This window comes from Hyposmocoma kahamanoa, unplaced genomic scaffold (assembly GCF_003589595.1).
Source record: "Hyposmocoma kahamanoa isolate Upper Pololo Valley unplaced genomic scaffold, ASM358959v1 76, whole genome shotgun sequence".
NCBI lineage: Eukaryota > Metazoa > Arthropoda > Insecta > Lepidoptera > Cosmopterigidae > Hyposmocoma > Hyposmocoma kahamanoa.
This window is the reverse complement of record NW_020653900.1, coordinates 6,221,366-6,237,233: the sequence shown is the minus strand read 5'-3', so window position 1 is coordinate 6,237,233 and position 15,868 is coordinate 6,221,366. Positions and strand designations below refer to the sequence as shown.

Sequence of the window (15,868 nt, the reverse complement as noted above, 5' to 3'; positions counted from 1 at the left end):
GCTGCCGTATTGTACAAGTTTATTGCTTGATACAGTCGATGCAACTGGATTACAATACAACAGTCTGAGGTACAGTAGGGAACGACTCACCCTTGACGGCACGTAACGGAAGTCCCATACGCCGTTCCAAATAGGAAGCGACACTGGTTGCAACCGCTGCCGCAGGTGTCCAATACTCTGAACTGAAGGCTCATAACCCGTAAATATGTTCTTTTCGAATCGCCGACAGTGGTCATTCCGCGAGGAAAAATCTTAACACCGCGATGCAGAATTTGGAAAATCGACGCCAATGCCATCTAGCGGTGCGCGACGGAGCTAATTTACGTTGTTACATGATATGGGACTTTGTTACAGCAGTGTATTTTTACATATTCGGTATGGGTATCACCTTAACATTCGCTTCTTTAAATATTTATCTCGTTCAACCTGTCACCCTGGATACTGTATAGTACGTTGACGATTTCGGTTGCCACCGCGACCGTTCCTAGGAGTCTATATGTCATTAAAATTTCCACTTACTGTCACTCCAATAGGTACTTCTTTATGCTATATTTCATTCTTAACTTGAGACAGTTCAACCACTGTGACCACAATAACCAAGCCTTTTGTGGTTTGCGGGTGCGGGTAACCACCCGCTTGTTTTCTACTTGTTGTGTTAAAATTAGAGACAGTTCTAAACTAATGTATTCAAGTTAACGTTATTGAAAGTTATGCTTAAAATATGTACGTATTTATTGTAGGGATGCAATATTTTTTGCTTTAAATCGATTTTTTGGATCGTATTGGTTCGTTTTGCCTCTGAATCGATCCACGGATCGGATCGTACGCTCTTGAATCGATCTCATAAAAATCGATTCAAAATTTGTAATAATTAAACACATTTGTTACATGATTTAATGCCATAATAATAATAATATTTGTTTATTTATTTATTTATATACTCACGCCCTTAGATTTCCATTGGGGTAGACTGAGACTATCTATCGATCGCCACTTAGCACGACCCTTACAAACCTCTCTTGCTTCACTTAAATTCATCAATCTTTTCATACATGCCCACTTATTCTTCCCACTACTCACTCCAGCCTTTTTAAGAACACTCTCCATTTGATCAGAGAATGTTCTTTGTGACCGTCCTCTTCCAACGATTCCTTCTACGTTAGCTCTATATATTTCTTTCGTTAATCTACAATCATTCGCTCCATGTGCCCAAACCACCTCTGCATACCCTTTTCTATTTTTGTCACTGTATCCTCTTTCAAACCACATTTTTCACGGATCACAGCATTCTTCATTCTGTCACACAAACGCACACCACATATTCACAGGGACTCATTTCAACTGCATTCACTCTACTCTCATGCTTCTTCTGCCACAACCAACATTCATTCCCATATATTAGCGTAGGAACCAACACAGCGTTATGTACCGTCATTCGTGCTTTCTCAGATATAGACGTGCAGCCAACATCATTCCCTTTATGACCCCCGTTCACGGCATTTCCCTTTCTTTTTGCTTTTCACAAATGCTAATCCTTTATATCTAACTATACTTTACAATAATAATGTCATATAACTTAATGTCTTAAACCTTGGTCCTCTTTATTTTCTGTTTCTGTGCTTGCGAAATCATTAGTGAGACTTTTGTTTAAATTACGAATTCGATCCAGGCGATTCGCCTTAATTTTTGAGTCGATCGCATTAAAATCGCAGTGAGATGAATCGATTAAAAAAATAGCTGAATCGTATTCAATTGAATCGATTTTCATAAAAATCGCATCGTAGTTTGCATCCCTAATTTGTTGAATAGTTTTTTGTTTTGAAACATTTTATGTTTGTGAAGAGAAATCTTTTCTTCAACGCACCTTTGATGTAACTTTAACTGCCTCCGTGGCCGATCTGTTACCAGACCAGCATAGTCTGCCCACACAGAGGTCCCGGGTTCGATTCCCGGGCCCGGAGAAATATTTGTATGGTCTACATTTATTTCTGTAAAAAACTATTTCAGACATTGTAAATATCGTGTTATTTACAGAACACTTAGTTGTAGCCTATCAAAAAGATTGTCATAAATAATCTCAGTACAGAATACTAAAAAACCAACCTCAAAAGTTCGTGGAATTATACCTATTTGCCAAGTTTTATTGAAATCGATTACCGGAAAGTGCGCGAAACCGGATTTATCCACTAGTTTTCCACCTTTAGAGGTGGAATATTTTCTTCAAATTTAAATGAAGCCACTTCTAACGTACCCAACAAACAAAGAATCATCAAAATCGGTTCACAAATACTAAATATCACGTAACATATATAATAACATACAATTAAAAAGTACAGTCGAATTGAAAACTCCCCCTATTTTTGAAGCCGATTAAAAATTACAGTTCCAGTGCTTGAATGAATCACAGGACAGGTGCTCCCAAGCCAACCGTATGAGCTAAAGCGTAAAATTGCATCGAACGAAATTGGTGATAACTTTTATGATTTGTTTATCACATGATTAGAGATGGGTCATGGATAAATATCATTGGGACAAATACTCAGTAGAAAAGATAAATATGGATAAATATCCATATTTATCCATTTTTACTCGATATTTATCCAAAAACTTGGATAAATATTAATCCACGATTTATATATATTATTATTATTATAACAAAGTATATTTTTAAGCTTAATTGTGAACATTGATACAATTTAGTAGTATGTACGTGTAGTATATTGGTTGTTATGCCTTTTTTCTATACGCAGTGATATAAAGAATCCTTTTAAGTGCCGTAAATCCCTGTATTTTTGCGTGAACCTTATTATTATTTAAATGCGTAGTTTGTTAAAAAATATTGTATCCACACAATATTAATCAGCTATCTAACATTTTGTATGGATTTTTTTTTCAAGTTACTAAGTTGGTCCATTTTCATACATTAGTTCAGCTTCGTATATAGAATAAGGGCACTCCCTCACCGAGAACATTCGCCTATAATGTAATTCCACCAGATATGTGCGAGGTAGTAAGGCGTGCGTACGACTGCCTCTGAGAGCCTGCGAAAGCCAGGAGTGCCCGCGATTGCCCGCGAGTGCCTTTGAGTGCCCACGAGAGCCAGGAGTGCCTTTGAGTGCCCGCGAGTACCTATGAGTGCCCGCGAAAACCAGGAGTGCCCGCGACTGCCTTTGAGTGCCCGCGAGTGCCTTTGAGTGCCCGCGAGTTCTTTTGAGTACTTTTGAGTGGCCGCGAGTGCCTTTGAATGTCTTGAGTGCCTTTGAGTGTTTTTTAGTGCCCGCGAGTGTTTTGAGTGCCCTTGAGTGCCTTTGAGTGCCTTTGATTGCCTTTGAGTGCCCGCGAGCGTTTTTGAGTGCCACCGCGTGCCCTTGAGAGCCCGCGAGTGCCTTCTACTCAAAGATACTCATAAGCACTCAATAGCACTCAACAGCACTCAAAGGCACTCGCGGGCAATCAAAGGTACTCGCGGGCACTCAAAGACACTCGCGGGCACTCGCAAGCACCTAAGTTAAGTGAAGACTTGAAAACATTTCCACCATATCTGGTGGAGTCGCAGCCTTACAATCTAAACAGATTGTTACATTACAGGCGAAAGCTCCCGGTGAACGAGGCTACCGAATGTTACGCAGCGAATGCTCGTCACCTCTCACCGCCTGTAAGGCTCGCTTTTGAATGTTATATTACAAGAGCATCTCACGAACTGTGCGAACATTCGCGAAGTTAGTGAGATGTTATCGACTCGAAAAACGTAGGTACTAAAACAGCATTGTTACTTAAAACAATGTCAAAATGAGAAGTAATCAATAAAATAAATAATAAAATAAATTCTAATTAATTTTATTATAAAAAACACAAAAAATTATCCATGTTTTAGGATAAATACTGAGTTAAAACGGATATTTATTGGATATTTATCCTTGACGGATATTTCTCGGGAAATTCCAACGCGAGCCTAGCTTTTAATAGGTCAGGTGTGGCGGGTCGCCTCTCGTGTCCCGTAACCCGCGCGCTATAAATTAATATGTATAAAATAAGAACAGGCGGAGAAAATTTGACACAGATATGACGTCGACAAGCGCCCGATGGTGACTGACGGAGCAGCGGGCGGCGCGGCGTAGCGTTAAACCACTGGACATTTTGCAAATATTGGGACAAATGTGAATTAAATAACAAAAAACCAAAATTTGAAATACATACAAATTATATACAAAGTTAGATATTTTGTTCTTAAATAATTCGTTTTAGATTTTTATTGTAACCTGTTCAAATCAAATGGGGCCAAAGCTGGTGTATACAGGTGGGTATGGCAATAGTTCATATCATAATTCGACAAGTTTTGATGTTCTGATTATAGATGAGAAACGGAATACCTACTCGAAATTCCGTTTTCTGCATCTCAAAAAACTTTTTATTTCTTTTTTTTATATTCGCGCTAATCTTAATAAGTAACGTTACGTAGTAATAAGCTCTAAATTAAGAAATATAAATAAATTCCGAATAAACTTTTTAATTGACCTTAAAGCCAGGTATTTATCAAACCGCTCTCGTGTTAACGGACCATAAGAGCGACCAACATTTTGGAATGCAAAGAGACAACGCTGCAAATATTTTTGAAACTCACCCAATATCCTCCATTTAATTCAATCCTGTTTTCTTTTGTTGTCTCGTTTCTTGAATAACAATAAGTAGGTTACTCTTAAAATATGTTACAATTCTTACAAATAAATACAAATTAATAATAAATAAATTAATTCTTAAAATTTAAATATAATATTAAATAAACTAATTCTTACAAATAAATATATCTCTATCTCCATCTCTCTATCTTTCATGACAATTGTTTTATGTTATTTAAATCGAGAATCATTGATATAATAAACAGATAATAATTAGTACAATCCATAATTCATTGTTTGGGTAATTTTTACTTTCAAAAGTAAAAAAATTAAATTTAAAACTTAAATATTTTTGATGATAGATTTGATTATTTTTAGTGTTAATATTTAAGGGAAAAATACTCGCCGAACTCACAGCCCTTAAGGCACATAATTATAGGGGTTGAAAGTTCTACTCTTAATCTACTCATAAGTAGACATGACTTTTTTTTTACAAAAGATGTGCTGTTTTGGACACCTTTTCTCTAAAAAGAAATTTGTACAGAAAAAGGCAATGCGTGCGTATGCCGCAAAATAAAAACATATCCCTGTCTTACATACCCGCACCCCACACATTAATCACTTCCATGGATCAAAAGTCACTTGCAGAGGCAAAGTTTTACCCACGGATCCACAGAAGTGATCTCTACGGCAGTGACAATTCTCCATTAAAATCTCAAAAACTTGAATTCAGAACCAAGCATAGACATGTAAATTTAGCCATGAGTTTTTGATATAAAAATGCGTTAAAGCCACAAAACTGAAATGATTTCATTAAAAAAACATACGTGAAACATTTATCACATATTTGAAAAATTGTACTTTAAAAAAACATGCTTAAGAAATGTATCAATTATTTGATTTGCCCAACTGACGAATTAGATATATTATATGTTTCTGTTACAATTAGCAAATGTATTTAAGTTACTATTAGCGTTTCTTTTAATGTAGTTTTCCTGACATATAAGTAGGAAGTGACATTTTCAATGTTTTGAAAATTAATTAAAAAATAATTATTCATTAAATTAATCCACTCAGACAAATTCTTCATTTTCTTTTACTGCTACTAAATTCATTCAAGATTTATTCTTCATAAAACTGAAGCCACTAGTCTACACGCTATAGTTATTTTATTGCCTGTAGGCAAACTGTTTTTATTATCTATGGATAGATAAGACTTTCCTAGCTGTATAGCTGATGCAATGTTGCATTTAAAAGGATGAGCTTAAAACTACTTTCGATATTATAATTTTCCTTTTACGAAAACGATCTACGAATTTGTACATAAATCGTTTCAACAGTGATGATATAAAAGAAAGTGAATTGATAAATTGCTCTTAAAGAGAAATTTGTTTGAGAAACGTTCGTGGGCGTAATCTTTTATTTTAATTTATTTTTATTATTAATACAAAGATAGCACACTTTCAAAAAAGGATGGTAGCTGTAAAGGTATCTCACTGTGTGACGAAATGCTTTCTTAGATTTCCTATAGATGGCGCTACGGCTAACAAGTAGTTGAAAACTAAATACAAAGATCCGACAACAAACTTAATTTAATTTATTTTTAAAGAATAAATGTAAAAGGCCATGTTTTAACAATATTAATTCGTTTATTTGCTTAAAACATGGTATATTAACAGAAGACATAACAAGAGACAGTGCCAGTACAAACATGTTTCGCATTATAATATTAAATAGCATAACTTGACTACTACGACTTTAATCTGTTTTTTCCTTCCTCTAAGGTCTGTGACCACAACAATGATACTGTCAAAAGTTACAAATTAAATTTGTCAAGAATGATAAAAATCTAGATAACATTTTTACTACTTATTTCCTGTCAAATTCGTTTATGTCATAAAAATTAACTTAACCACTTGTGTAACTTCGTTTTAAATAAACATAAGTAAGTCTAATGATTTAATCTCGTATTGTAAATTATTATTACTTTATGTCAGTACATATTTTTAAACATGTTTTGCTGTATTTGACAGCGGTTTTTGCAGACTCTAGTATTCACTTAGGTGTATTTTCGTACAAGGATACAAATTTCATATATTATATTTATTGAGGACGTTCATCATTCCATTGCCATGATATTTGCGTGTGATAGTACATTGGTGGCATGGCTTATTAGGATACGATCGCTCACTAAATGCTACTGCCAGAGAAAAAAAGCTGTTTTTTTTATGTTTTCACGGTCTACAGTATCTATGCAGAGCCAACGCCATTTTATTACAAACTCTTGCAGATGATCGGTTAAAAATTTAAAAAGGTTATAATTTTTCCCTGTAAATATGTATTTGTATCAATGTGTATTAATTTATGTTCCATGTGATTTTGTATCAACGTGTGTTTTTGTATTTGTTTGTTTGTTCCAAAGTAACGGGACGAACAAGTCATGCCTGTCCATAATCGTTGTAGTGCCTCTGAGTGGCTTTAAATCGCAAACATCTGAAGGGCACTGCTACTGTATCCTTCACCCTGGACATAAGTTGACAAGTGCCTGTAATTTCATCAGCACCCTAAACATTCAAAATCGGAACGCAGTAATGCTCACTCTCTCACTCACGTTACTGTTTGGCTGCAGAAATAGGTACTACCGTGCTGCCTACGAGCACTTTTCTGGACGATTTCTTTCACTAGGAGTTCTACTGCTACATATTTTCAAGTTTTCATTATACAATATGGCTGACTACGGACTTTGTACTGAACAAACGTTTATCTATCTAATTACTACATGCCTCGAATAAACGACTCGATTGGAGATTGTAGACTAAATACCACACTCTGGGTGGTCCTTCTTCAAACGTAGTAGCGAACAGTATAATGGTAGTACAATCCATGACAGGTTTCATAGCAAGTAGTATTACCATTTTGTGTACTCGGTAAAACTCCTTGAATTTAGATTTAAAAAAGTTTGTACTTTGTACACTAGGTGGATGGAAGAGGTGAGATCCCTATAACCCAGTAGGATGTAGAAGGCCAGGTATTTTGTGTAGTTGTCGGGCACATCGTTATCTATACAATTTATCTAAATTTGTATTTGAAATCGGCTTACTTATTTACGTACAGAATTTATGGATATTTTTTGTTATCGTCTCTGTAAACAGTCTTTTCCTGTCTTCTATGGTTTTAAAATTAATATAAACACATAACATTTTGTTAAGTTAGAGGAATTGTAACAATAAATCAAACAAATCTGTTTTGTAAGTAAGTTTAGGAGAGCAAAGTAAACTTATGTTTAATATCTTTGTGAGTAATACTAGAAGAACTAAGAACTATGGGATTATTTTATTATTTTGGTAGATATATATTTATTTTTATTCTTGCGTCTAAATATGTATAAGATAGGCGATGTTCCGCAGTGAGCATGAGTCCACCGCGGCCACAAGCCAAGTGGCCACAAGCCTGGCGGCCGCCATAAAGGAAATAATAACAACATGAGTCCCTTGCGGAGTCAGGTACTCGTGTTCAAAAAACGGCTAAAGATATGTGCCATATCGAGCGGCACCGTTTTCTGCATTTACTTATGCTGCAAGCGATACGCCACAGACTGCGCGCGACCCGCTATAGAAACCTTATTATTATAAATATTAAAAAAGAAGAGTCAGTAGCTTAAATTTACACAGGTTTTGAGATTATACCTTTTGGCAAAAAAATTTAAATAGAAAATGGGACAGGACGCACAAGTCCTGCGCCTGGTAACTTAAAGTGGTAAGTACCACTCAGAGCTTTAAATCGCAAAGATCTGAGAGGTACTGCCATTGAACCTGTCACCCTGCGACATAAGTTGACAAGTTTCATGTGACTGTAATTTCACAGTACACACACAGCACAGGTAACAGTTCTTCCCTGGACGAACTCTTGCACAAGGAACTCTACTGCTACTCAAGATATAATACACACAATAAATAAAACAGGTAATAAATAGCTATTAAACTTATTGTTTATTTTTCGTATAAATTAATATCTAAACAAGTTATCTCAATTATAAACAGATGAAATTCAAAAAGCAAATTTTTAACGCATTTATAAAACAAATTTGAAAAATACAACGGAAATTCTTTAACATTGCCATTGAATTAGCTACTGACACATTTCTCTCTGTACCCACGTTCTATATTTTTTCTATTGATCTCGGGCTTTCCTCCTTTCTTCACGTCATATCTACTAAACAAAGTAAACTATTACAAAATCGAATCGTGTGATAATTTCACTCACAAGTTTAACATGGTCATTTTCTGATGTCCTGAGACTATTAGTAAGTAAAAAGTTTCTTTTTTAAATAAAGGAAGTGGCTCTAAAATTCCAATACACAGTGTTCTTGTATTTTAATAAATACCTAAATATAACCAGTTTTTGAGTGTCTGTAAAATCTTCGAGTTGAATTTTCAATAATCCCCATAATGGGAGTTTTGGTAATGTTCCTCTCGAAATTGTTATTTATTATTATCATTCAATTACATTTCATTGTTGGACCTTCCTGGCCCAACGGTTTTCTCTGTAGACACTGTTTGAGGAGACCTTGGGTTTGATTACCGGTAGGACCTGTTTTAGTAGCAGTAGAACTCTACTATGGAGACGTACTGCTACCTAACTTATTTCTGTCGCTAAGGTTCCGGCTCTGCTTTTGAAGGGAAAGGACGCTTAAATTACAGTAATTAATTAAAAACAATTAATTAATATAATTCAAACATATAATTCAGGATGACGGGCGCAGTGGTAGTGCCCCTCAGATCTTTGCGATTTCAAGCTCTGAGCGGCACTGCAACTGTTATGGACAGGCGTGTTACTTAGCACTAGACGCACTGCTTGTTCGTTCTGTCATTTGATATCATAAATAAAAAAATAAAAAGTAAAAACAATTTACGATGTGAACCTTTCTAAATTGGTCTGGGTGTTCTGAGAAGTGCTTCAGAGTGAATTCCGTAGCTTTGGTACTCATAGTACAAGGAATTACCCAGTTCAAGACCAACACCAGACAAAAGGTGTGATTATCTGGCACATTAAATCCCCACCACAGAAGGAAAAATAATTCTCCACCAGGAAGGACAGTCAGTGAAAATTTCAATAAAAATCGTAACAAAAACATGTAATGTGAAATTAAAACGTTTGCAATTTTTTTTATTTCTTCACTTAATGCTTTATCCACTCCTACCGCAAAATGGCGGCTATTTGGTTTCGGAAAATTGAAATGGATTCAGTTTAAATACAAGTTTTTATAAATAAAAATTATTATTCTGCATTGCTAAATAAATACCCTCCGTACTACCAACAAAAACATCTCAAATAAAATGCAGTAATACACCGCCAATCCTGCACTTAAAAAGCACTAATGAAATTTTTGGTGTCCTTGAATAAATATGATAATATTCCGTTTGAGTGGTTCTAACATTTACCATGAAATTACTCCTTAAAGTATAGTTTATGAACATTTATATTCAGGGTAAACTTAAAAAACGCTACTTACGGTATGTTTTCAATAAATAAACACCGAAATCACCAGCCCAAACAATAACACACACGATTCTCGTGACATATTTTTGAAGTTGTTTATTTTTTAAATGACAGACCCAGGCATTAAAAACTTTATGGTTTGCTAGAGTAGTTACCGAAATAGCAATTAATATTAGTTATTTTACCTGTTATAACTTCGATATCCGATAAATCGGTATAAAATCGTCACCGGCACCTCTAGGTGTGGTATGCGACTACGGCTGCATGTATCGCGTGAGCGGCTATGATGTGATATAGAATGCGGCATCTTGTGTAATATGGAACCTGAATATTCTAGTATTGCAAAGTACTAAAAAAATGGAATAAGTACAGATAATTAGAAAAACAACATTGCTTCTCTAGTTTTCTTATTCATCTAATAATAGATCATCTCACAAAGACCGCATGATAGTAAGTATACGGAAGTAAAGTAAAATCAATGGCACGTAAACATTTACACAAAAGAACCGTATTTCAAGGTATTATGTTTGGATTTTATAGAAACAAGTAACCATCGTATAGATGTACACAATTGATACGTTTGAAAGTAAAAAACATAAATATATAGTACAAATATGAAAGTCTTAGAAAAATAGAGAATTCTTAGGAAACTAATGTTTATTTAATCTCCCATCATATTTGAATCTTAATCGTAGAGCATTTGTGGATGAGTTCGTCCAGGGAAGTACTGCCACCTTACCTATTTCTGCCGCCAAGAAGTAATATGAGCATTACTGCCATTCAATTTTGAAGCGTAAGGGTGCTGGTAAAATTACAGGCACGTGGGACTTGTCAATTTATGTCTCAGGGCAAGAGGCGTAGTGGCAGTGGTACCCTCAGATCAGGAGTATCGCTTACCACCAGGCGCTCGACTTGTTTGTCCCTTCACTTGGTATCATTCATAAATTCATGTTCTTGTTATGTTATGTTTTGAACAACTCGTTTTCGTAAAAATGCCATTTACGCCCATTCGTGTTCTCGAATGAGGACAGATTTTTTTGTTGTTCAAATTGACAGTCGGATGGTTTACTTGATTGAGAGCAGTCGCATAGGCGTTACTGGGCCGTGGGCCTAAGATCGTAAGTTGATAAGTGATGACCTCCGGTTTTCATAGTATCGCTATCTCTGAGTTCCAGGGCTCGATCCGCGGCCAGATCTTGTGGTACCGGCGTTGTTTCCGATTTCCATAACACAAGTGCTTTAGCTACTTTCTTTGGGATCAGGGCAACCTATGTGATTTTGTCTGTGTTGTCAACACAATAAACTTTCATATTTTCATAAATTGTTCAAATTATAAGATCTAATATAAAATTAAAAAAATAAACTCACAATAAACATGTCGTCGGGGATTGAGCAAATCTGCGTTTGTAGTATTGGTAAAAAGCTCATATCTGCACAAAAACCAAATTTCAAAGGAGAGGGATTTAACGTTATTGCTTTGTTATTTCAATGGCTACGACTTTCATTTTTTCACAGTAAGCGTTAATTTATGTTGTCTACGGACTGATAACAATAGATTCCCGTAAATCACGCTAATTTGTTTGCACGACATTTACGCGGATGTGATTTGGCGACTAAATTTCCGAGATGGAGACTCATAATCAAATGCTATTTACGCGTAATTGCACTATCGTCGACGATATGTGAATATTGTACATCTGTCTAATGTACATCGGATATATTTGTTTTTTTCAAACAAACTAACGTTTCAGACCCTTTACAGACGAAACGTTGGTTTGTTTAAAAACACAAATACGTTATACGCGAGTATCTTACTTGTTTCATGTAGTTCATGTTATTTTTATGACTTATAGGTATGTGATAAAAACACTTTTGGCGTTTGATCAAATACGTTTTATTTTAACCCTTGCCCTGGAAGGAAGGTAATGTTATTCAAGTGTGTGACTTTGTATGTAGTACTGTTTATTTCGTTAATTACACAGCGGCTAGTTCGACATTATTGAAGGAGGTATCATTAAATCTAATTTATGTCCGGAGTGTCTTAAGTTACATTTTGTGCCAAAAAACCAATATGTCGACCGCTGAGTACCAATTCATCCTTTTAAGTCTTGAAACCCCAATGATATGGACATCAAATTAAAAATCTTAATTTAATTTTACTTCAACTATGGAACTATAAACTAATCCATGACGCATAAAATTGCACAAGTAGGATTCTAGAACTTGATATCCTCTTTTTAGTTGTTTGCGTAGTCGTGTTATGAGCTTTATTTATAAAAGGAGTTACAGTATTTTATAGATATAGAAGTGTTAAAAATTGGTTTTAGAAAATAACGTTGTTGAATCAAGATATGCAACCACGTTAACGAGTACTATACTACCATTTTATTTGAAGTTTAGTAGCTTGTGAAAGAGTTCATCTAGGCAAGTACTGCCACCTTACCTATTTCTGCCACCAAGCAGTAATGCTCTCATTACTGCATTCTGGTTTGGAAGGGTAAGAGTGCTGTTGAAATTACAGGCACATGGGACTTGTCAACTTATGTCTCAGGGTGACGGGGGCAAAGGCGGTGCCCCTAAGATCTTTGCGATTTACAGCTCTGGGTGGCTGCAACTGTCGCTTACTACCAGACGCATGATATGTTCGTCCCATCACTTGATATTATAAAAACAAGTTTGAACTTTGCAGTAGAATAGTTAGGAACAGGTATCCACAAAGTTTTCACTCATCTTCGACTAGGAAATGAAACTATTCATAAACTATCTTTCTGTAATAATTATATTAAAAATTTGTGCGTCGCATTCAGTAAGCTACTACTACAGCTAGGGTTGCCAGGTCTTAGAACCTAATAGCCGGATAGACCAGGCAGTTTAGCCGCACATTTGGGTAAAAAGGTCAGACGCTTACATTTTCCAGGATTTTGTGTCGTAATATTATACGATATTTTTTTATTTATTTATACAATAGGGCGAGTAAGCTCACAGAACTTATCCAACATACCCACAGGATTAGATTATCATTACGAATAATAAAGATACAGAATTTTTATTATTTTATTTTTATTTTATGTAAAACCAGGCTTTTTTGACCATCTATCAAAAAATCTTCTTAAATTCTAATGAAATAACAATAAAGTTAAATAAAGCAGTCTTCTTTATTGACAATTATCTATTATTGCAATGGCTGTCCAACGAAATCAAAATTAAACAAAACAAAACAAAACTTGTTTTTTGTGAAATTATTCTACTAGTTTGTTATATTATTAATACAAAGATCGAACAGTAAGAAAAATTCCTTCGATCCGGTTGGATTCGAATCAACGCCTTCATGCAATCCGTGCTAGACACTCTCCCAACTGATCTGAAGATCTTTGCTTTTGGTTTTTAAAGACTTTTTTCCGTAACGCCATCTCTGAGAAATCTATTTCTTCACTCAGCCTGGTACCTTTAGAACTACCAGTAGCTGACAAGAGATGTCGCTTTGATAATTATAATTTTTAAGTTTATTGAATGTCACGATGTTTTACTATAATGACCACTTTTTTTGTAAAATAACTACTCTATACTCTCGCCAAATTCGATGTAGAATAAATGTCAACAAACAAAAACATATGATTTTAGGGTTTTCATGTCAGACTCTTTCACAGTTACCACAATTTCAATATTTTCCCCTTAAATTCAACTAGATTATGGATAATACTAAATCTTGAAGTCTTCTTTATAATATTATTCAACAGAAGTTTCAAATCACCTAAAATGACATAAAAATGACCAGTAATTAATTATTTGTAAAACTTTGCCATCCCTAGTGGCTTTTTGATTTAAAGGGAGATACTGCAAACATACCTAGAATGTGTGAAATCTCGTTACCTAGATAGATACAGTAAAACCTTCCTTTAAAAATTCCTTAGATCCGAATTTTTATTAGTATTCGGTCTTCATATTAGTAATTATAACAAAAAAATATTGAATATCATGGCAGTAAAACACCGTGACATTAAATAAAACTACAAATCTTGGTCAAATTGAAAAAGCCTAACTTTTAAAACAAGCATAAGATGCTGCATAATAAATATAAAGCCAACGTCTGGCTTTGTCCAACTACAGTCAGCCGCCTACAAATAATATATGTAAATGTCACAATAACATCGTAGCGTATATTTTTTTTGTCATTCGATATTTCCTCATTTTCTCGCGTTTTTTATTTTCTTTATTAATAAATCTCTTCTCATGAACATTAATGTAAGAAATGTCGCAATTTCTCTTGTTTAAATTAATTGTTTTTTGTTGTTTGTTGTTAATTGTTTGTACGCGTGTTACTAATCTATGGGAACTTATTAAGTAATACATGTCAATACGTTTCCGCATTTTCTTTATATTTAACTTACATATGTTATATGTTGAGAATATTATAGTGAATTGAAGACTGATGGGAATATCTTTTTTGTTAAATATTAGAAAATTACTCGAGTGATTTTCTAACTTTCTTAACGACGTCGGTGTCCCAACAGTTTAAACCGGTTTTGAACAACAGAGCGCAGGAACTTCAATTTAATTCCACCCTTACCGTTCCTCCCCGTTGGTTTACTAGAAAGTCCGGAACGATCCTTCCTTATATTATTGACTTACCACCCATTTGGACGAAGCGCATTGCTTTGTCCTTCCTGGTGCGTATCTACGTCAAAGTAATGGAATTCACTGATGGGGTTTGTGTTTCCCGAAAGGTACAATTTGGGGCATTCAAAACTAGAGTAAATGGATTTACTTGCCAAACGCGTAACATCATCAGAGTGTAGGAGGTAGTGTGAAGGAGATCCCGACGAATACAATTAATTAACTGCCTCCGTGGCTGAACGGTTACCATACCGAACTGCCACGCCGAGGTCCCAGGTTCGATTCCCGGGCCGGGAGGAATATTTGTATGGCGTACATTTATTTCTCTCGTGAGTTCGGGTGTAATTTGTGGTTATCCATGCGTGTGTCCATGGTACCCGCGACATAGGGTTTGCCTAGTGCGGGGCTATGTTGAGTATATATGTGCAAAAAAAATTGCCGGTAGGATCAATTTTATAAAAAGTGACGGGGTGAACAAGTCATGCCTCAGAGCTGTAGAGAATACACGTCCGATCTTGTGTCTGATGGTCGGATCCGACTATCGGATCGGATTCACTCAACACACGTCCGATAGTCATCCGGTTCTTTCGTCAGACTTTTTCTGAACAAACTGCAGTGTTGCCAATTTGGGGAATTATAGATATATAATTATAAATATAGATAATATTATAAATAGGGGAAAAATCGGACGTGTAGTGGACTTAATCGCAAATATCTGAGGGGCACTACCTCTGCGCCCGTGACCCTGAAACATAACTTGTCTAGTCCCATGTCCCTGTAATTTCACCAGCACCCTTCAAAACCGAAACAGTAATTCTCAATTAATGTTTGGCGGCAGAAATAGGTAAGGTACTTCCCTGGACGAAGTCTTTCACAAGCAGCTCTACTGCTATTGAGTTAGAGCTAGCTAAAGAGGCCGTATCGTAGGTGGAAACTTGTGATACGGCCTCTTTCACCGTCATTCCACCTTTTTATCACCCTTTTCTCGGGTTCCTGGCCACCTACTTTGAAATTTTGAATCGTTCTTTAAATTCCCTTTCTTCTTCGTCACTTACTTTTCTTCTTTCCATCGCCACGCTGTACTAAATTTCCGAAACAAGCACACGTACTAACTTGACATAAAATTCTGACTATTTAAA

General features: G+C 35.5%; 1 protein-coding gene across 1 annotated transcript in view; it reads left to right on the top strand.

Moving 5' to 3' along the window:
• The window catches only part of LOC113232418, a 95,792-nt gene that overhangs the window by 69,562 nt on the left and 10,362 nt on the right, over positions 1–15,868 (top strand). The window lies entirely within an intron of this gene.